General features: G+C 40.7%; 1 protein-coding gene and 1 long non-coding RNA gene across 2 annotated transcripts in view; both read left to right on the forward strand.

The window, feature by feature from the left end:
* LOC26514477 (protein CEPU-1) overlaps positions 1-21,538 on the forward strand; it is a 148,115-nt gene that overhangs the window by 116,753 nt on the left and 9,824 nt on the right. The gene's annotated exons all lie outside the window — the stretch shown is intronic.
* Positions 5,640-6,806, forward strand: LOC123257227. The gene is made up of 2 exons (XR_006507237.1): positions 5,640-6,264; positions 6,324-6,806. It is a non-coding gene; the product is annotated as an uncharacterized LOC123257227 (long non-coding RNA).

Genomic DNA, 21,538 nt, shown 5'->3' on the forward strand with positions numbered 1-21,538 from the left:
AGCTCAGAATACCGTTACACGCTACAGTTATAATTAATTAATTATTAAATAAAGAAAGATGGCGCCCAACATGTGTGGCCTTAGTGGAACTGTTTTTTTTTCATTAAGACTCCAGGATAAATTAATTCGATTTTTCAACCTTCTTTTTCTTTCTTTCTCAAAATTTCTCTTTGTGTATTAAATTTTTTGGAAAGCAGTTAAATGATTATTAGTGTTCGTCACTGACCAGGATTTAAAAAAACAAACGAGAAATTTTTCTAAATTTGGCAGAAAGGTCCACAATGTGTTGGAACCTGAGGAAAACAGATATCGCGAGCTTAGGGTCGAGTTCTGGCCCGGGCTAAGACACAGTGTCACCAATCTATCAATCTCTATCATTCTAAAAGCGAAATGAATTTCACCGTACGGAATGTGGTGGTACTACTCCAGAGTAATGCCCCATCCAGAAGTTCATAAGCGTAGAATCCTTTTGGGATTACTTGAGGCTTCCGTTATGGTCTTTTGGAATACATATGAATCTGTCGGAAACAGGTCGATGGCCAAGACCAAACTAGAAGCTGGGAGAAGGAATCTCTCTAGTCCTTGAAAGAAAGGAGTAATGACTTTACTACTTCTAACTAACTATCTACTTTTATTTTCCTGAGAAGTCGAAGAAAACAAATACCTTACAATACGTGTGACATCTAGCATCAGTTCAAACACTCTTTTGATTAGATTTTTTTTTCTCTTTTGTTGGTTTAGTTGCTGAAGGCAACGTATCCTTAAGTAAAATATTTTGTTTGCTAGCAACAAGCTGAGCAGCGAGATTTTGATAATTCTTTTTTATTCCTTTTGTTGATACCTTCGTTGTGGAAAAGTTAAGATTTTTGGGAAGATGGGGATAGACCGGTCTCCAGATAAAGGATCTGCAAACAGTTCCAATTCCTGTTGTCCGATTTGTAACGCCGAGGTAAACGCTGCCGAGGTCTACGTAACGGCATGCCAGCATGAGTTTCATAGGAAGTGCATAGAAGCTCACTGGAAGAAGAGTTTACAATGTCCGGTTTGCAAGGCGGTATGCAGACCGAAAGGAGTTAAAGTAACGGAGGATCCGGAAAGACGAACTCGAAGTCAATCCAGGAATCAGCCCATCCCCGATAACGTCGGGAGACTAACGACAGACGACATAGCTACTACTTCAGGGTCCAATCCCATTAGCAGCAATGAAAGCAGCATTTCGGCGAACGCCACAACGCTACTAGCTATGGAGCGGAGATTGCTGGAGTCACTTTCAGGAAAGATGGCCGAGTTAATCCAAAACTCAGTAGCTGACGTTTTGACTAGGACATTAGCAACTCAGAATCACAGTTCGGGAATGAGTCACCCGTGTTTACCTCCATCAGAAGAAAGTCTGCAAAACAGGATAGACCTAGAAAATAGCAGAATACCTGGGAGAGATCACACATTAAGTCCGCGTTCCCAAAATTCTCAGGGAAGCAATACGTCAGATTTGTTGAACCGCCCAGATAAGGTAGTGCATATCCTCAACGGGTGGAAAATTAAATATTCCGGAAAAGGAGTGTCTGTGGACAACTTCATATATAGAGTGGAAGCACTGACTAGGGAGACTTTAGGAAATAACTATGCGGTACTTTGCAGAAATGCAAGCGTTCTTTTTGAGGGCAAGGCCAATGAATTTTATTGGCGATATCATAAAGCCCATGGCGAAGTCCAATGGGACAGTTTCTGTTCAGCTTTGCGGCTTCAGTTTCGTCAGGTTAGGGATGACGGCGACACTGAAGAGATTATAAGAAATACCAAACAAAAACCCAACGAATCGTTTGATTCATTTTACGACACCGTGTCAGGTCTGGTCGATCAGTTGGATCACCCGTGGACACAGCAGAAGCTAGTGAGAGTTATCAAAAATAACCTTCGTCCCGAGATAAGGCATGAGATTTTAAATCTCGATATCCAAACAGTCAGCGAGTTAAGAGGAATTTGTCGCAGACGCGAAGCTTTTATGGATGAGGTAAAGAGATCTCAAGGATACTCTCGAAGCACGCCTTTCAAACGCGATATCTCTGAGTTTGGTGAAGGTTACGATGTTCCGGAAACGGAGCAATCCGATGATGAAGCAGGAGTAGAAGCTTTCTCCCTGTTGTGCTGGAATTGCCGCAAGGAAGGTCATAGGTATCAGGATTGTATATCGGATAGGAGAGTTTTTTGTTACGGTTGTGGAGCACCGAATACTTACAAACCAAACTGTAGTAAGTGTTCAAAAAACTTCCAAGCCGGCACGTCGAAGTCGCAGTTCAGACCGAAAGCTCCGAGTGCCGTAAGAAGTCAGGCCACAATGACCGAGAAATAGAAGAGGTAGTGTTGGCAACCTCAACCCCTTCCATCGACAAACAGTGCACTGATCCAGGTCCTTTGCTTCACAGCAAAATACTGAGGTTACAGGAGGAGAATATTTCAGGATTGTATCACAACCCAAACTTTAAAATGCAGCGGTCCCGAAGTTCAAGGCGGGTAAGTCAGTTTTGGGGGCGAGTAAAGGAGGTTAAACAGGGCCTTCAGTACATTAATTCCTTGCCAGCAGGATCAAGCGATCCGCGACCTTTTGTACCAGTCAAGTTTCTGAATCGTACTGTCTATGGATTATTAGATTCAGGAGCCTCAATTAGTTGTGTTGGTGGTAATTTAGCTGAGGAATTAAAAACTAGCATTAAATATAAAGTATTAGCATGTAGTGCCTCAACAGCTGATGGAAGAGCGCAGCAGATCATAGGATATTGTAAAGTTGAAGTAGAATACGGGGAAGTTAAAAAGTTAATGAAAATTTATATAGTACCCTCTTTAAAACAAGATTTATATTTAGGGATTGATTTTTGGAAACTCTACGATTTATTACCCCGAAAGTTAATGATATCTGAACTAGGGTCAACAGAAGTAAACCCAAAGCTCAACGTTGATCAGCATATTTTGTCTGAAGTGGATAAGGCCAAGTTGATGAACGTCATCAATTGTTTTCCGTCGTTCGCGCAAGAAGGACTGGGTAGGACGAATTTAATAACTCATACCATCGAGGTGGGTAAGGCTAAACCCATCAAGCAAAGACACTTTCCAGTTTCACCCGCGGTGGAAAAGGCCATGTACTCCGAAATTGATAGGATGTTAGAGTTAGGCGTTATAGAAGAGTCGGAAAGCTCTTGGTCATCCCCTATCGTTATGGTTACTAAACCAGGAAAAGTTCGAATTTGTCTTGACTGCAGAAAAGTCAACAGTTTTACAGAAAAGGATGCATATCCTCTTCCTCAGATTAGCGGTATTTTAAGTCGATTGCCGAACGCGGAATATATATCGAGCCTCGATTTAAAGGACGCGTATTGGCAGGTGCCTTTAGATGTCGCTTCTCGGGACAAAACAGCGTTTACGGTACTGGGAAGACCTCTCTATCAATTTAAAGTAATGCCATTCGGGCTTTGTAATGCTACAAGTACCATGTCTCGACTCATGGATAAAGTAGTACCAGCACACCTCAGGAACGAAGTTTTCGTCTATCTCGACGATTTGTTGATAGTTTCTTCAAGCTTTGACAGGGAAGGGAAATTTCCTGAGGGAAATAGCTTTGCAAATTAGACGAGCCGGGTTAACTATTAACATTGGGAAAAGTCATTTTTGCATGCACCGGGTACAATATTTGGGGCATATCATTGGAGACGGTGGTATACGTACAGACCCCGAAAAGGTGGCAGCAATCACCAATTTTCGGCCAATCACTATTTTTGGCCTGTTCCGAAAAGTTTGCGGAATTTAAGGAGCTTTATGGGACTATGTGGGTGGTATCGCAAATTTGTGCCAAATTTTGCGACTCTTGCTGCTCCGTTAACTGACTTAATGACAACCAAACGTAAGTTCAGTTTGACCGACGAAGCGCTGAAAGCCTTCGAGGATCTAAAACGATCATTATCCGAAGCGCCCGTTTTGTGTAGTCCCGATTTCGAAAAACCTTTCGAGATACACTGTGACGCCAGTAAGACAGGGGTAGGAGCTGTCTGAGTACAAGTATCTGAAGAAGGAGACGAGCGACCTATTTGCTTTATTTCAAAGAAGTTGAATAAGGCGCAACGGAACTATACAGTAACGGAACAAGAATGTTTGGCTGCAATAGTGGCACTAAAGAATTTTAGGGCTTATGTCGAAGGTCAGATCTTTAAAATTATCACAGATCATGCCTCATTAAAATGGCTGATGTCCAATCAGGATTTGAGTACACGCTTGGCTCGATGGGCGTTATCATTGCAAAGGTACAAGTTCAAGATTGAACATCGGAAGGGTGCCCTCAATCTGGTTCCCGACGTGTTGTCTCGGGTTAATGAAGAAGTGATAGCCGCGTTGGACTTGCGAGACGGACTACTTTTGGATTTGAGCTCGGAGCATTTTAGATCGGGGGAATACACAGATTTAGTGAATAAAGTGAAGGCGAACGAAACTAATTTTCCTGACCTTAAGACTGAGGAAGGTTTCGTTTATCGTAAGGCCGAACACCTAACAGGAGATCGCATGCACGACGAATTCTCGTGGAAACTTTGGGTTCCAAAGGAGTTAGTTCCCGAAATACTAGCGAAAGCACACGACAGTCCTTTGTCGTCTCATGGGGGCATCCATAAGACCATCGAAAGAGTTAGGCGTTACTATTTTTGGCCTGGGCTAGTGCCTGATGTAAAGGCTTATGTGAATGCTTGCGAGGTATGCAGGACCACAAAGCCATCAAATTGCGTTTTACGACCGCCCTTAGGGAAAGCGCCAGAAAGCCATCGATTTTTCCAACGGTTATTTATGGATTTTCTCGGGCCTTATCCTAGATCAAGGAGCGGCCATGTGGGTATTTTCATTGTCTTGGACCATTTTTCGAAATACGTTTTCCTGAAACCTGTTAGGAAAATTGACACAAGTACTGTGGTTCAATATTTGGAAGAAGAATTGTTCTTAACGTATGGAGTGCCAGAAACCGTAGTGTCCGACAATGGCTCTCAGTTCCGTTCTTATGCGTTTGGCAAATTATTGGAACAGTATCGCGTAACTCACACCTTTACCGCGGTACATTCTCCCCAAGCCAACGCGTAAATTGATCGGTGATATCGGCGATAAGAGCATACATACGGCCTGATCAGAGGGATTGGGACGAGAATTTAAGTAAAATATGCTGCTCGTTGAGATCAGCAATGCATTCAAGTTTAGGGACCTCGCCTTACTATATGGTGTTCGGGCAACACATGATCACTTCCGGGACCACGTATTCGTTTTTAAGAAAGTTAAATTTATTAGACGATCGAGCGCTGAAGTTAGACCGTCAGGATTCTTTGGAAGTTGCACGAGAAAATGCGAGTCGGCTAATGCAGAGAAAGCACGACGAAAACGAGAAGAGTTACAATTTGCGGTCTCGAAACGTGACTTTTAAAGAAGGACAAGAAGTGTATCGGAGAAATTTTAGGCAGAGCTGTTTCCAGTCTGGCTACAACGCTAAATTTGGACCGTCCTTTGTTAAGTGTAGGGTTCGAAAGAAACTGGGAAGCGTGTATTACGAACTAGAGGATTTGCAAGGAAAATTGATAGGCACTTATCACGCGAAGGACATAAAACAATAGCGCCTCTTCAGTCGGTATCAGTCTAGGGTACCAGGAATAGAATACCCTAGCCTGAATGTTTCGGGGGGGCTTTGTAGCGGCGACTGAAGAGTCATTTTCAAAATAATAATAAATAAAAAAAAAAAAAACTAAAATTGTAAACAAATACCATCGATATACATATCGGCTTTGTAAATTGGATTTTTTACCGATAGTTAAAGCGAAGCTTTTACTTCGGGAGTTGCCAAATTGTTAAGGCGCGGGATCAGCTGCAGCAGGGAGGCTTAGGAAAGCTGCAATATCAGCTGTTCTGCATTTCCGGTAACCTAAATGGAATGTAGGTTGTTCCATGCTCGGTCTTTTCTATCGAAACCCCCCAGAAGTGCAGACGCCCAAATAATATCTCTCTGCAAGTGTAAATTTTATCAGCGCAAGATCAGCGCAAGTGCAAAGTGTTTATTTTTTTTTCTTATCAAATTCCGAGTAAGTTGCAGATCATGCGTATGTTTTTGTTTTATTTACATGCATACGCTTATCTAGATTTGCAACGGAGATAAGGGCAGCCTAAGCCTGTGTTTGTGGGTTTTTTTTTTCTTTGGTGTGTCGCGGCTTTATGAAAGCGCGACCTCGTTGCGGTCTTATCAAAATTTATCAGGTGAATATAAAATTTATATTTGTAATAACTCCAGGGTATTTATTGTGGCCGTTTTAAAGTTTCGTTGCGGTCCACACCAAAACACCCCGGGAGCGCTCCTGGTGGAGGCTCCCAGTTCAGGAGCGGCTTAACCTCGATCGGGTAATCCGTCTCCCCCCCCATCTTCATCACCATCTTCATCATCATCTTCATCTCCTAATACATTGGTGCCGGGAAATTAACACTCAGTGGCCGGAAAATTAACCGTAGGGATGGTGGGAAGGGAATTTGCAGACCCAACGAATTCAAGACCCGTTAAGTGAAAGGCCGTTGACCCCACCAGCCATGGAATAAGGAGCAAAAGAGAAATTATTAAAACCGCTAGCCCAGCCGCCCAGCTCCAAACTCGTGGCGATCATTTTTTTCTCTCTTTTCTCATCTACATTTCATCCCCCAAATCACATGCGTTATAAAATGTTTTAATTTTATTTTCTTTTTAGTCAATAGTTTTAGTTATAAATTTAAATTTAAATTAATTACAGGCTTTTAGTGAAGTGGAAAAAGAACGGAATTGGAAAATATGAAGATAATATTTATTTTTTTTAAACTTTCGCGAACAAAATGGTTGTCAGGTTAATTTTAAATCGTTTATTTTTAATCCTCGTGCGAAAATAAGTTTGTTTTAAAATTCTATGGTGTGCAAAAGCCTCATTACACTCATTTACAGCAACCCAAAGCAGAGATCGATCTTTCGCCGATGGATTTACAGTGAGTGGTTTATTTACCTTTTACATATACACTGTAAAAAAAAATTTTTTTGAGTCCCACTGAATTTTAATATTATATTTAATGCATTCCTCCTTCATCTTAACATAAAAAATATCAAGAGCACGAATTTCATTTAAATGATTTAACTGTTGACTAATGAATACTCTATCCTAATGAATTTTAAATATTATCATTTTTCTAATACCTTTATTTGAAATTTATTTATCCTTTAAAAAAAAAAAAATGATATTTACTCATACAAAAATTTTATTATATTATATATAAACTCATACTTCTCTAAACATTTACATTAATTTATATTTTTTTTTAAATCTTACTTATAAGCTTTCCTCCCGTATTATTAGACTATTTGTTTATGCAAGCAAACAATTAGGAATAATGTCAAACACCTCTTTAGCCTTAGCCAAATTTTTATTAGTTTTAAATTGAATTAAATCTGTTTTATAATGAATTGAATACCTCCTGTTTGAACTGAGCTGATGACTCCACGGTTGTAGGGTGGGAAAGTGTTTAGTAAAGCAATGCTTTATCGGACCGTGACCAAAGGTAGGATGGGCAGTACGCGAGCCTATTTACATCTAAGGCATCGCAAACTTTCTACTTCTCTACTCTCTCTCTCTTTCTAACTCTATCTCTGACTCTATCTCGCGTCGAATTAATTCTTCCGTTCTTCCGGTTTAGTATCTAGCTATCTATCTTGTCGCCAGCACGCTCAATTCTGGACTTTATTTAATATTAAATGTGGCAGTGTTAGGATTTGTACGAAGCAAGATCTCCATCCCCAAAGCCGACGAGCTAGAGCCGAACTCTATAGCGTGCCCTCGCAAGTACGAATCCTTCCTAAACAGCTCAGAATACCGTTACACGCTACAGATCTTATCGAAATTAAACAGAAACTTAATTCCACGACCCTTAATGATTTAAAAAGATGATTAAATGTTAAAGCAAAAAGCATTCGCCGGTTAGAGGAACGTTTGGATGCTGGATCATTTCCTCTAAAAAAAACCCGAGCTAAAGTGCAGGCTTCAGGTTTTAGATGAACAAATTTCTAAAGCAAAAGTCTAAAGCAAGACCATTTCGAGCAATTAGATGAAACGGATAAATTTGAAGCAGAGTTGGAAAAATTATCAATAACAATCAACCAGGACATAACAAGGGTTATGTCCTTATGTAATGCCTTCAATATAGCTGAAGACTCCCGTCCAGGTACTGAAATTTCTGGAGCCCCAAATCGAGCACGACATCCCAGTTTGGCATTTCCAAAATTGTGAAAATTATTCGGAGTTCCAAAATTTTATAAGTATTTTCGATACCTTAGTACACAAAGATGTGAACATTCTTGTTGTTAATCATTTAATTTCTTGCCTCTCTGGTAAAGCCTTAGGAACTATCAAGGCATACCAGGTCTCCGAAAGTAATTATGACAAAGCTATCGCTTGTCTAAAAAGAGTCTATGATAACAAATGTCTCATTATTGCGAACCAAATAAGTTAGTTATTTGTTCACCTTCCCGAAAATTTCGTCGTCGCTGAATGGTCTCATTGACACAGTGACATCGTTTTATGGATTATTATTATCCATAGCAGATTATGATAAAGTTGCAAACTTAATGATTATACATTTAGTATTGAGTAGAGTAGATCCAGGGACCAGGGCAAGCCAGGTCACAAGTAAAGAAAAAGATACACACCGTAGTGAGGTCGAGAATCAATGATAGTGAGTTTCTGTTCGACTTTTGTATTTTAAAAACAATTTCATCACCCTGACCAGTAAGTGAACGTCAAAGATTAAACCTTACCAAAGAACTTGCATTAGCAGATCTATATTTTTATAACCCTTAGCAGATAGATATATTAATTGGTACTAAGACATTGTTTGAACATTTGTCCGTTGATCAAATAAAGCAAGGTCTGAAAGGATAGTATCGGGAAAACATAAGAAAACTTCCTCAACAGACCGGCTGTTGAGGAAGTTTCCTTATGTTTTCTCGCCTGAATTGCCCAGAACAAATACTAGAGTCACTGGTCGTTGGAAGTTCCATCTTCTGAAAAGATGATGTCGCTAGAACAGGAGTTGTGTGAAGAACATTATCGGGAACTTTTGGAAGAATGCGAATCCCTAGGTCATATGTCCCCTGCAAATAATGATGTTCTTACTACTCCACACTACATACTTAGTGGGGTATACCAGTGTGTCTTACGGCCTCAAAGTACAACGACCAAGCTACGAGTCGTTTCTGATGCATCATGTAAGACATCCACTCAAAAATGTTTAAATGATTTGTCGAAGGTGGGTCCAACAATCCAGGAAGAGCTATACTCAACTCTTCTTCGGTTTTGGCTAAAGCAATTCGCTCTGATAGCCGACAAAAAAAGGTGTATCGACAAGTAGTGGAGAATGAAGCAGATAGGCGATACCTGTTGATAGTGTGGAGAAAAGACTCATCTGAGTCCTTGAAATTGTGCAAGCTCAATACCGTTACATGTGGCACAGAACCTGCCCCATTCCTGGCCATAAGATGTTTGAAGAGGTTGTGTGAATCCGCGAAATATACATTCCCTCGAGCTGTTAAAGTTATTGGGTCTGACTTTTATATCGAGGACATGTTAACGGGTGTTGGTTGCGTGGAGGAGCTAAAGACACTAAAGTTTGTCTTCATTGTATTCGTTCCCATCCATCGTCGTTGTCAAAGTTCGTATCAAATAGAGTTGCTGAGATTCAAAGTGGTCAGAGGATAGCACGAGGCGGCACGTTCCAACTAAATAGAACCCAGCAGATATTGTGTCAAGAGGTGGAGCCGTCAAGGAGACGGTGGAATCGATCTGGTTTACAGGTCCATCGTTTTTAATGAAACCGGAAGATAAGTGGTCTGCGAGTCCCCGGCTTGATCCGTAACCAGAGCTTTTGCAGATGGAAGCAAAAAAGAATGCGGTCGGATTAATCGCAATGTCCTCCACCTCATATTTATTGAAAGTGATAGAAGGATTTTCCTCTCACTTAAAATTGCTGCGAATGTTCATTTATATGTTCCGCTCGTAGCATATTTATATGTAAAATTAGTAGTTACTTCTGATAGTGTTAATTCACCTGTCGAATATCAAGAAGCTTTTAATAATATTTTCCAGATAGTTTAAGAGCACGAGTATCGTAGCCGGTTGGTTTCTGGCTTGGTGGATATTGCACAAGTTGAATTGTCAGTGAGCTAAGTTTAGCGCGATAAATTACATTTACCTTGTTGTATATGTTAAAAATATAATTGTTAATCTGTAATGATTAGGAAAAGCATTTCTTGCTGCCGTTACAGTTTGTTGTTGGTGTAGTATTTTGTTTTTTTTGTTAATATAGGCTATGACCTAATATTTTCTTTATTATGTATTTTTGTGTCTCTGTTTTTGTTGTGTGTATATTTGTGTTTTATTGTGATTTAATATTATTTGCTATGACCTAACATTCTCCCGGCCGTTGAACAGGTGTTCAACCGTCGTCCAGCTCTTTAGTAAACTGTCTTGGGGTAGGTTCCAGAGTTCATTTTCTTGTAGTGCCTGTTGGGCTAAGCAGCCACCAGATAAGCCGATTAAAATATTGATAATCTGTTTAGCTGCAGCGGCATTTAATCTTATCTTCTGACTCCCAGTGAAATATAAATTAAACCTCGTCTATTTAATTCGGCCGCTATCAAAACGCTGATAGCGTAACAGTGCCTTTTGCCTTTGGAGTCCAAATAGACCATTGGTGTCGCAGGATGTAAAATGCATACAGCGAGGACATTTCAAGATGGAATGTGCAAACCTAATCAAGGATAAAATCCGTAAGAAGCAAAGTGAGCACTTTGAACGACTTGCTTTGAACGACTGAGCAGTCGTTCGCAGTTTTAGCAATGTTAGAGACAAACGAGATACAAAGTACCAACTGGTGCGCGGACTCGGGACCGACGGCGCATATGTGTTGTGCCCGTAACATGATCATCCCATACACACCTAATGCGAAGGATATGAAGACCACAGCGTCCTAAAGGCAATTGGCAAGGATAACGTAGTGTTTCAGACAGGATCGTTACTCCATTTCTCTGCATTTAAGCCTGCAAGTTGCTAATGGGATACCTACTAGTTCTTTCTCCGGAAGGAGAGGGTTGCCGCGGAAGGAGAGGGTCCGTGGCGCAATTTCTCTCGTGATCTCTATGACCGGGTACCCATATAAGGTGAATGTCATATTCCTCCGCAATCTCGTTATGAGATCTGCGACAGTCATGGGCTGTCCTAGAGTAGAGTAGAGTTGAGAAGCCGTCAAGTGCCTTAAGTGCTGCCTAACTGTCTGAAAAGATGTATATGGTATCCTGGCTTCCCGTAAGTGTTGGGAACTTAAGTGCTTCTTTAATGCTTCGATTACATCAGAGTCCTGGAAGACACTGCAATGGTCGGGAGTTTGAAGGACTCATTAAGACACAGACGTTCACAAAAGAAACCGTCTCCAACCGAGCCGTTGGACTTTGATCCATCTGTGTAGATATGAAGGGAACCCTCTGATCCCGAGGTTTCGGTATTCCACTGCTCCCTAAAGGGGAGGCGACTTGTTAGTTTATAATGGGTTGATCGAAGGGGATACAGTAGTCTGTCCAGCCTGGTGTGACTAAAACTAGTCCTGATCCATAGGCTCGCTTCCCGCAGTCTTATTTTTGCCAGAGTTACAATATTTATCTCCATTACTTACACTGGTAGTAGGTCTAGTCTAGGGCGTCGCTGAGCGCTGAGCAGGCTGCCTGAGATGCAGACCTCCGCCATGCGCCGCATCCTGTTAAAATTTTTTCTGCATAAAGAGTTATCCAGGGCAGGCCACCAGACTACAACTCGTTAGAATAGAATTGGTCTAATGATCGTCGTGTATAACAATCTGACTATTCTCGGGGATATTCAAACTTGCCAAATTCCGGAAGCTTAAGACTTGATATTTTATATATTTTCTAGCAAACAGAACGAGCTCCGTCTTGGACGGATTAACACCGTTCTTATGTGCCCATGATGAGAGCACTCCCAGCTTCTCTGTCATAAGGTCGCACAGTGCACAGCACCCTAGATATTGGCACAGAAACTAGCCCAAGCAGCCCTATTTGGCCTTCTTATTTCCTTGTTGTACCGCTTAAGTTCCGCTTTGCCTCGGCCGTATTGGTGCCATAGGCGAGGTTAAAGGAATAATCCCTGTAGGTGGTTCCCCTAAGGATCTATCTAGAATCTTTGTATATAGCTCCCAGATTGCCTTCCTAGGCTTGCGTACTGCTAGCATAGTGAAGTTTTCGAAGTTAACCGCTATCTCAACGTAGCGGTTGTCTAAAAACGAGTGCTTATCTAGGACCCTCCAGCTGGTGACTGCGTCAGCCAGGGAGTACGAGAATATGGGCAAGGACTTCTCTCTTGGTCTTGACGATAAAGGTGGGCTCTGATCCTCTGTTACCCACTAGGAGTTTAGAGCTGAGAATAAAATCGAAGAATGACCACGCCTCTCATTAGTGTTAATGCTTCCCTTTTACAAGCCGTCTGAGCAGCATCGTTGCGGCTACGTAGTTTTCGTTGCTGAAATTTGGTAGCAAGAAGAGTTAACGTTCTTTTTTGCGAACTCTGCGAAGCCCGAACTCTCCATGGATACAGGATTCTTCGATGAGGGCCATATCAGCTCCACTCTCAGCGAGGTGGAGCAGGAGGGCCGCGGATGCCTTCTTACTGTGATGGAGATTGATTTGCAGGAGTGTCAGAGACATCCCTTAGATTCTCCACCGCAGTAACCTACACCGGCGCATCCCGGCTCCGGATGTTATCCCTCTGTGGGGTCTCCTTAGCCTCTCTCTGCCTAAGAGAGAGGGACTTTATTAGGGGGTCGGTTGGTCCCCCAGAGTCCGAATATTAACGTCCGTGCGTCCATGTTGGTCCCCCTGCAGTAATCGTTAGCTAACGGCCAGAATGAAAAGTTACTTTTGAGCAAATGAAAGCGCCTGTAACTCGACAAGGAAATGATTTATTGCTCGCATACAAGAGAAACATGGTGTTTCAAGCTGATGAAAATCGATGTTTCGCAACAGGACAGGACGATGCGATAGTTTGGCATAATAGATATGGACATACAAGAAAAACAAGTTGTTTTTGTTTCAAGCTGATGGAAATCGATGTTTCGCAACAGGACAGGACGATGCGATAGTTTAACATAATAGATCTGAATTATGTAAGTTTAGCTAACATTATGAAAAAAAAGAATGGTATCAGGTTTGGACAACGTGAAGTTTCCAAAAAAGAAAGATTTCATAACATGTATGAAATGATTCAGTCTCTACTTTTTCCAGCTGCATCGGAAAACAGAGCGAAGAATCTTCTTGATCTTATACATACAGATGTTCTTGATCTTATACATACAGAAATGTTCTCTTGGAGGAGCGGCATATTTTTTTAATTTCATAGATGTCGAGGCTGATTTTCGCATATTTCCTGAAGTTAAAGGACGAGTCAACGAACATTTGGCAAGTTCGTAAAATTAAAAAGTGTAGAAGAGCGGAAAACAGGATTAGGTTGGGTTAGGTTAAGGCGGCGATGTGGGTCTTAGAAGAGCCACCCGCATTCACTTGAGCCGCTGTGGCTCCTTGTGATACCGCTGAGGCCAGGGATACAACAAAATATTCCCCCTTTCTTTCTCCCCGAAGTGCTTATAAGCCTATACCTCCTAAGGCGGCTCGTGGTCCCAACCAGCTTCTCTGGGAGATCGCTGAGGTCCGCTGACTTTCCGAAAAGATATATATGGTATCCTGATTTCCCGTAACTTTTTGGGGACTTAAGTGCTTCTTTAATGCTTCTAATACTTCAGCCTAGAAGAAACAATGATCGGGAGTCTGAAGGACTCATTTATACACAGACGTTGACAAAAGAAATCGCCTCCCACCTGGTCGTTAAGCTTTGATCCTTCTGTGTAGATATGAAGGGAGCACGCTAGTCCCGAGGCTTGCGGATCCCACTCCTTCCTAGAGGGGAGGCGACTTGGTAGTTTACGGTTGGTTGATAGATAGGGATACAGTAATTCATACACCCCTATGGCATGAAGTGGTGTAGGTTCAGCCTGGTGTGACCAAAACTAGTCCTGCTCTTTAGATTCGCTTCTCGCAATTTAATTGCCGCAAGTGTGGCTATCTTTACCCCCATCAGTTCTACTGGTAGTTGTTCTAGGATTCAGTCTAGAGCGTCGCTGGGCGTAGTTCGCAGACTGTATGTGTTGCAGACCTCCACCAGGCGCTGCATTCTCCTAAACTTTTTTCTGCATATAATCCTCTCTTTATCTCAAAGCGGACGGACGTGTTATTTTTTGTGCGCACTGCGTTTACATAAAATTTAAAATAAGCTTTCCATAAACAATCGGTGCTTATTTCTATACACATAAAAAAAAATAAATAAACAAATTGCAATCTTTAGATCCGTATCGCTTCGCATGTGCAGTGATATATTTGGTAAATAAGTAAAGTAAAATAATAATTTGATTAATTTTCCTTCCAAACATAGCCCTGCTCAGCTTCTTCATCTCTTACGGTGTTTCTTCTATTCTATTGCTCCTATTCTCGCTCAATAGAGATTCGTATCTCTATTCTTTGAATTTTACTAACTCGCACTAACTGCTCTCTTCAATCTCCGCCTTTCGTTTCCCTGGTACAGTGGTCAATATCAATATTATTTATAAGTTAATTATTGAAATTTTAATAATTTTTAATAAATTAATTATTTAAAATCTTAATAATTATGGAATTTAAATTGGTCTGTGCATTGAAGTCTTGTAATAAGACAATCTCACTGCTGGCTTTGTGAAAACATTTTACACCCTAAGTGTGCCGGGATCACGGCCTCAGTTTCGGATGCAATCTCACGTAGGTCTGGTCTCCACTTTTGCTGTGACGGTGGTCGTGCTGTTCAGGACGAAATGAGATCGTTCATGAGGCAGACTTAAAGCGGATTCAAGGAGCTGATTAGTGGTTTTCGAAAAATCAATGACCAACTCTGTGCGCTCGATATACAGTTTAGTAGTCTTCAACTACTAAATGAGTCTCGAAAGCGTAAGAAATTCTCTTTTAGTGATGTGCTTGTGGCGAATAATCTTCAGCCTGCTCAGCCGACTATGCAGCCGCTTATATCTCTGGCCACCCCAAGGGCCTGAGAAAAATTCGACTTCTGAGCAATTGTCCGATATGTCCTCTGTGGCATCGCTTCAAGTGATCCCAGACCCAATAATTCAAACCCCCGTAACAGTCACCAAACAGGGTAATCAAACGTTCAGACCCCGTGGTCGATTTGGCATATCTATCATCGTTTAATTCAATTTTCAATGTTTCGATAAAGTGTCCTTTATGTTTAATTATAGCTACCAGTAGTTTACTGATAATATCGATATAAATTATTAAATTTTCTATCGATAATCGAGCTGCAGTAATCTATCAAAAATTGTTAACAAACAGTGTATCGAACGTGTTCCGCTTCCCTGCCATTTCTTACACTGAAGTGAACAAACTTTTAGATTTTCAAAAAAACATATTATATCAAATAAAGTGTTTTATATTGTGAACAAAGGTGTGTAAAAAAATGTGTTTGTGACTACTCTTTGTTGATTACGTAAGTATAGATTGTTGCCGACGTGAATTGACAAAGCAAGTCTGCAACTTTGTGCAACTTACTTTTCAGGAACGATGTCTGTGACCAAACGGGAAGTTTTTTTTGAAGTGGTACGAAGAAAAAAAACAGGGTCGCAAATTATTAGCGGTAGAAAATCATGTGTTTGGAAAAATTCTGAATAAAAAAGACTGCAATAATGATAAACACAAGGAAATAGGATGTTTCATCAAAATCCATTTACTTTTCGAGGTTGTATCCACCATATTGGATCCGCCATTTTGAATTTTAAAAAACCAACTTCAGCTTTGGTATCATCGACTCAAATAACTGCTAGATACAATGTTTCATCAAAATCCATCAAGTTTTTCAATCTTATGTCCGCCATATTGGATCCGCTTTTATGAATTTTGAAAATCTAACTCCAGATTCGTTATCAGCGAGCCCAAGAACCCCTGAGTATATATTTTCATAAAAAAATACCAAAAACGATTTGTTCCGCCAGCTTTTGGCCAGAGAATATTTTTGTCCAAGAACATCAGCCAAGTACGGTGAAAAAAAAAAAACAAACTTGTGGGTGTGTAGTGGAAGGAATCCTTCATTATTCCACTGCATAAAACAGGGAAAAAATCCGACGCTGCAAATTATAGAGGCATCTCTAAATTGTCAGCAATTCCAAAGCTTTTTGAAAAACTTATCACTCCACTTTTGCAACACCTATGTAGTTCAATAATACCTCCGTGCCAGCATGGCTTCATGAAGCGCCGCTCCACCATTATCAACTTATTGGAGCTAACATCTTTTATCCATCGTCATTTACACTGACTTGGACCCCTACTTTTAACACTGTTTATTTACGACTTGCACCTTGCCTTAACTAATTCACTTGTACTTATGTACGCTGATGACGTTAAGCTATGCCTTCAGTATAAATTCACTAGCGCCCAGTCTAGACTTCAATCCGATTTGGATAAACTTCAAAATTGGTGTTTAGCAAAAACCCTAAAGCTTAATGGATCGAAATGTAAACCCATGTCTTTTTACCGATATAGTCCTCACCAGGCTATGTAATATCTCTATGGGAACGTCTTAGAATGATTTTCTCAGGTTAACGATCTAGGTGTCCTATTAGATTTGAGACTTAAATTTACCGACCCTATATCTACCATGGTTAATAAAGTTATGGGTGTGCTTGGTTTTATTAAAAGATGGTCAAAAGAATTTAATGACCCGTACATAACTAAAACGTAAAATGTTATGGTCCGTCCGATTCTTGAGTATGGATCGTGTGTCCTCAATATGGAGTACACCAAGATCACATTGAATCTGTACAAAAAAAACTTCCTTACTTTCGCTTTTAGGGGACTTAATTGGGATGCAAATCTTTACCTCCCTTCTTATCACAGTAGACTTTTACTAATCAACTTACCATCAATAACAAACCGTAGAACGATGCTGGGTGTCATGTTTCTATATAATCTTATTTATGAAAATATTGACAGCCAGCATTTACTAACACGCGTAAATTTTAACGTTTCTAGTAGAAGGACTAGAAACTTTCGTCCTCTACTCCTCAGCCATTGTAGTTCGACATGTGCCCAACCCGATCCGTTCAGGGTATTATGTTCGGACTACAATAGTCTCTACCACATCTTGTCATTTTGCTCTACTAACAATCTTAAGTCGCTTATATTAACCGCCTTACATGTGCAACACTCTTCCTCGTGATATCTTTCTCCTACTCTTCGCTTAATTATCTCGGATCTATTCCCGCGATTCGAGCCGTACGTTACGCGGCAGCGTCCCTCGGTCGGTTGGACGGGAGGTGGGCTGTACGTATGCAGTGGGAACCGCGCGAAAATACATGCCGAACTTGAACCTATTAAAAATATATTAAAATAAAGAAAAAATAAAACCACAGCCCCACACACATCCACCTACGCTGCAATCGAAAGTATAGCAAAAGCTAAAACAAAATCAAATCCACCACCAAAGCAGGAAATACCAAAGCTAAGGAAGAGATGTCCCAACGACTGCAGAGGACCCCTGGAATCACCTTTTTGTGAACACACCTGTGCCTGCACCGGTGCCCCAACAACCTAATATAATAATAGAAGCCCGGCCCCGTTTAGCGCTTCCAGCTAAACCCGGAACAGGAAACCGACAGCGCTACCTAGAGCACACTTTTTTTTCTCCATGCACTGCGTTGCATAATTTTATTTATTGCACTGTGATGCATATTTTTTTATAGTATAAAAAATGTTTGTACAATTGAGTGGCATTTAAGTTGCCCAATTAGCGTGTGGCCTGAAAACCATACATAACTAGACAGGTTTTTTTTTATGTAGAAACAAAATATAATATATATATATATAAAGCCAAATAAGGCAATTGACGATTAAATGAGCCAAACTTAATGGCGAATGAATAATAAATTAAATTATACACTTAACGTAAAAAATTATATACCAAATTTCGAGAAAATACCCAAATTGGCCTAATAGCCCATTTAATCATATATAGCCAATAGCCAATAATAATCATATATTAATATTCTATTAATATATGAACACAGAGACAACTTAAATCAAGATCATTGGTCTCGAGTTTCAAAGTTTTTGATCAGACTAAGATCCAATCTAACATCTATTAGAGCTTGATATTTCAATACCTATTCTTAATACATCAATAACAATTGAAGCTGGTTGCAAACCAGAATCAAAAGATGTTATTGACTAACAAGAAATAGAAGAAAGAGATATTAATCCCGATTCCAACAGTCCTTATGCAATCTGAATTATCAGACCAGGACTTGACCGACTCCGATTTTAACGACAGCATTGTAGAATTAAAACCAACCATAATGGCTGATGAGAGTATTGCCCAAAGGGCATACACTAAAGAAATATCGAATGCCATCCCTGAATTCAACGGGCAAAGGATACACCTTCAAAGATTCATAACAGCTTTGAAGTTAGTTAACCTAACGAAAGGCACATTCGAGAGTTTGGCTGTAGAAGTAATTAAATCCAAAATAATTGGATCCACTTTATACATAGTCCAAAATGAAACCACCATTGAAGCAATAATCAGAAAACATAGCAATAATCATAGTTAAAGCCAAAAGGGCATAAACAACAAAAAAGGGCAAAACAGCAGAAAAATTCACGACAGAAATAGAGAACTTACGAAAACTCCTAGAAGCTTCGTATATAGAAGAAGGCCTATCCACCGAACACGCTGACAAATTCAGTACCAAGGAGGCCATCACCACAATGGTTAAAAACTGTGAGCATGGATATTGGAAGCAGGCAATATTGCAACTATGAATGAAGCCACCACAAAGTACATACAATGCATTACTGAAATGTCAGGCAATGCCAATTCAATATTGTACACCCAACGACAAAATAATTATCGCGGTTATAAATTTAGAAACAATTATCGCGGAAGAGGTAATAATCGAGGTAATTATAGTAATACCGGATATTACCAAAATTACGGATATAATCAAAACGTTGGTTATTATCGAAATAACAATAACCAGAATAACAGTTACTACAGAAACAACTACCGCGGTGGAACAACCGTGGTGGAAACAACCGCGGCGGAAATATCCGTGGGGGAAACAACAATAGTAACGGCAATAATAACCATAACCAAAATAACAACATTAGGATAGCCCAAACGAATTCGGAAAACTCCTAAACGCCTTTAGATACACGACAGTAAAAAACAACAAAATTCACAGTATAAATCTCAGTCAAAGCACATTCGTCAGTTTCATATACGTAGCAACAGGAAAACAATTAGATTTTCTACTAGACACAGGTGCGAAAATATCCATATTGAAGGAAAATTCTGATAATTTCCAAAAAATGCAAGATATCACATCATTAATATATAGGGTATAAGCCAGGAAGTTACCAAATAAAAAGGCATAACTTCTATCGAAATTCAAACTTCTAAGTACATTATCCCACATGATTTCCATATAGTAAATTTGCAATTTGCTATTCCTTGTGATGGGATCTGGGAATCGATTTTAACAAAAAATACAATTGTCAATTAGACTTCAAGCCGTCTAAAGACATAAATTGTATATTTGAGGTTATTTGGTCTAATTGTAATTAGGTCTAATTTGGTCTAATTACAATTAGACCAAATAACCTCAAATATACAATTTATGTTCCAATAACATACAGTTCTGGCAACAACTCCCTTATTCTGCCAGCAAGATTCCAAGTCGTCCGAAAATTGAAATAAATTCCGAAGAAAACAGTGTTTTAATTCCGAATCAAGACATTCATAAGGGTATCTATATAGCAAATACCATAGCAACTGTCCAGAATTCATATAAAACACTACTAAATACCACAAATATAAATCAGGTAGTGTTAATTGAGATTAGTTTATCTCGTCGCGAAAAAACGAAAGGAAAAAAGGTGGCTGTAAAATTAATTATAGAAACTACGAAAACGAGAAATGCGTGCACTCTTTTCAACGTTTCAATATCAACTCTTTTCAATATCAACAAAAACTTAAGCCTAGCTTATCTAGTGCGGCGAAGCGGGGCGAATTCATGGGAGAGCGCAAGTGAGAGCTTTACTTGCGCTCCCGCTCCGCCCTAAACTAACTTATACTAGACTTCATACATTTCACTTAATTATCTACATTAATTATACACCGGCCCCGTTGAAAGCCTTCATTAAGCTTCAACTACTGGCAACCTCGCCAGCTTGTGGACTGCTCTCCTGAATACTGCTCCTCTACTCGTCCTGACGACGGCATCCCTGACCCTTCCATCCGCACCAGCGTGAGTTTCGACGACCCATTCAGTGATCCACTGTGGGGTGAACCAGTGATCCTCTACAACCAGAACCATCCAGGCTCTTCAAAATGTACTGCTTCTCCAGCTTCCACTTCGATCGCATCTGTAGGCCTAAGACGAACTCCATTAGCTTGAACATTAGCTTGATTGACGAGACAAGCCGCCATCGCCGCATGCACTTTAGTCCCAGCTGGTTCGGGGTCCGCGTTGCTGGTGGGGTGATGAGCGGCCCGTTTATTAACAGGTGCACGGATGTGAACTCCTTGTCGTTGCTTAGGTCCTGACTGAGGGCGCCCAGAGTCCTCAAGTTCAGGACGGCCTTGAATCCAACGAGGACGGTCTGCAGCTCCTCTGCGGTCAACCTCGCGCTGCCCACCGCTCGTAGGAGTAGGGGCTTGGTAGTCTTGACACCTGCCTCCCATAGTCCGCCCATGTGCTCAGCTCGCGGCGGTATGAAAGCAAATACGCATCCATTTTTTGATGCGCATTGTCGCAGCTCGTCCGCTTCGTGCTCGATTTGCCGCCGCAGTGCCGACTCGTAGTGAACGATCTGCGGGCATCCTCGGCGCCCAACGAACCTTTGAAATGTCAATAAAAAGGAATCAGTTGACAAATCGGAAGCTACTTTAAGCTACTACTGCATTGGACGCAAAACACACAAAAGGGCAATGTCGTACTTTTATGGTAGCATACCCGAATTTTCGATGTCGTCTCAATAGGGCCACAGAAATCGACGCCACATATGGAGAATGGGTGGAGAGCACGGATTCAATCTAATGGTAAATCTCTCATGTGTTGAGTCATCAGATTTGGCTTGCATTTAAAGCAGAATATGCATGATCGTACTATCTGACTGCAGACTTCATGCGCTTTTACTATCCAAACACACTGTCGCAAGAAACTGACCAGTACCCACATGAAAATTCGACTTGTGCAAGTATCGGACGTAGCTCAGAACAAATTGAGAGCGCTTCGACAACAATGCTGCAAACTTGCAACAGTTTTAAGTGCGAGGAAAATCCTCCTATCACTTTCAATAAATATGAGTTTGAGG

This window comes from Drosophila ananassae, chromosome 3L (genome assembly GCF_017639315.1).
Source record: "Drosophila ananassae strain 14024-0371.13 chromosome 3L, ASM1763931v2, whole genome shotgun sequence".
Taxonomy (NCBI): Eukaryota; Metazoa; Arthropoda; class Insecta; order Diptera; family Drosophilidae; genus Drosophila; species Drosophila ananassae.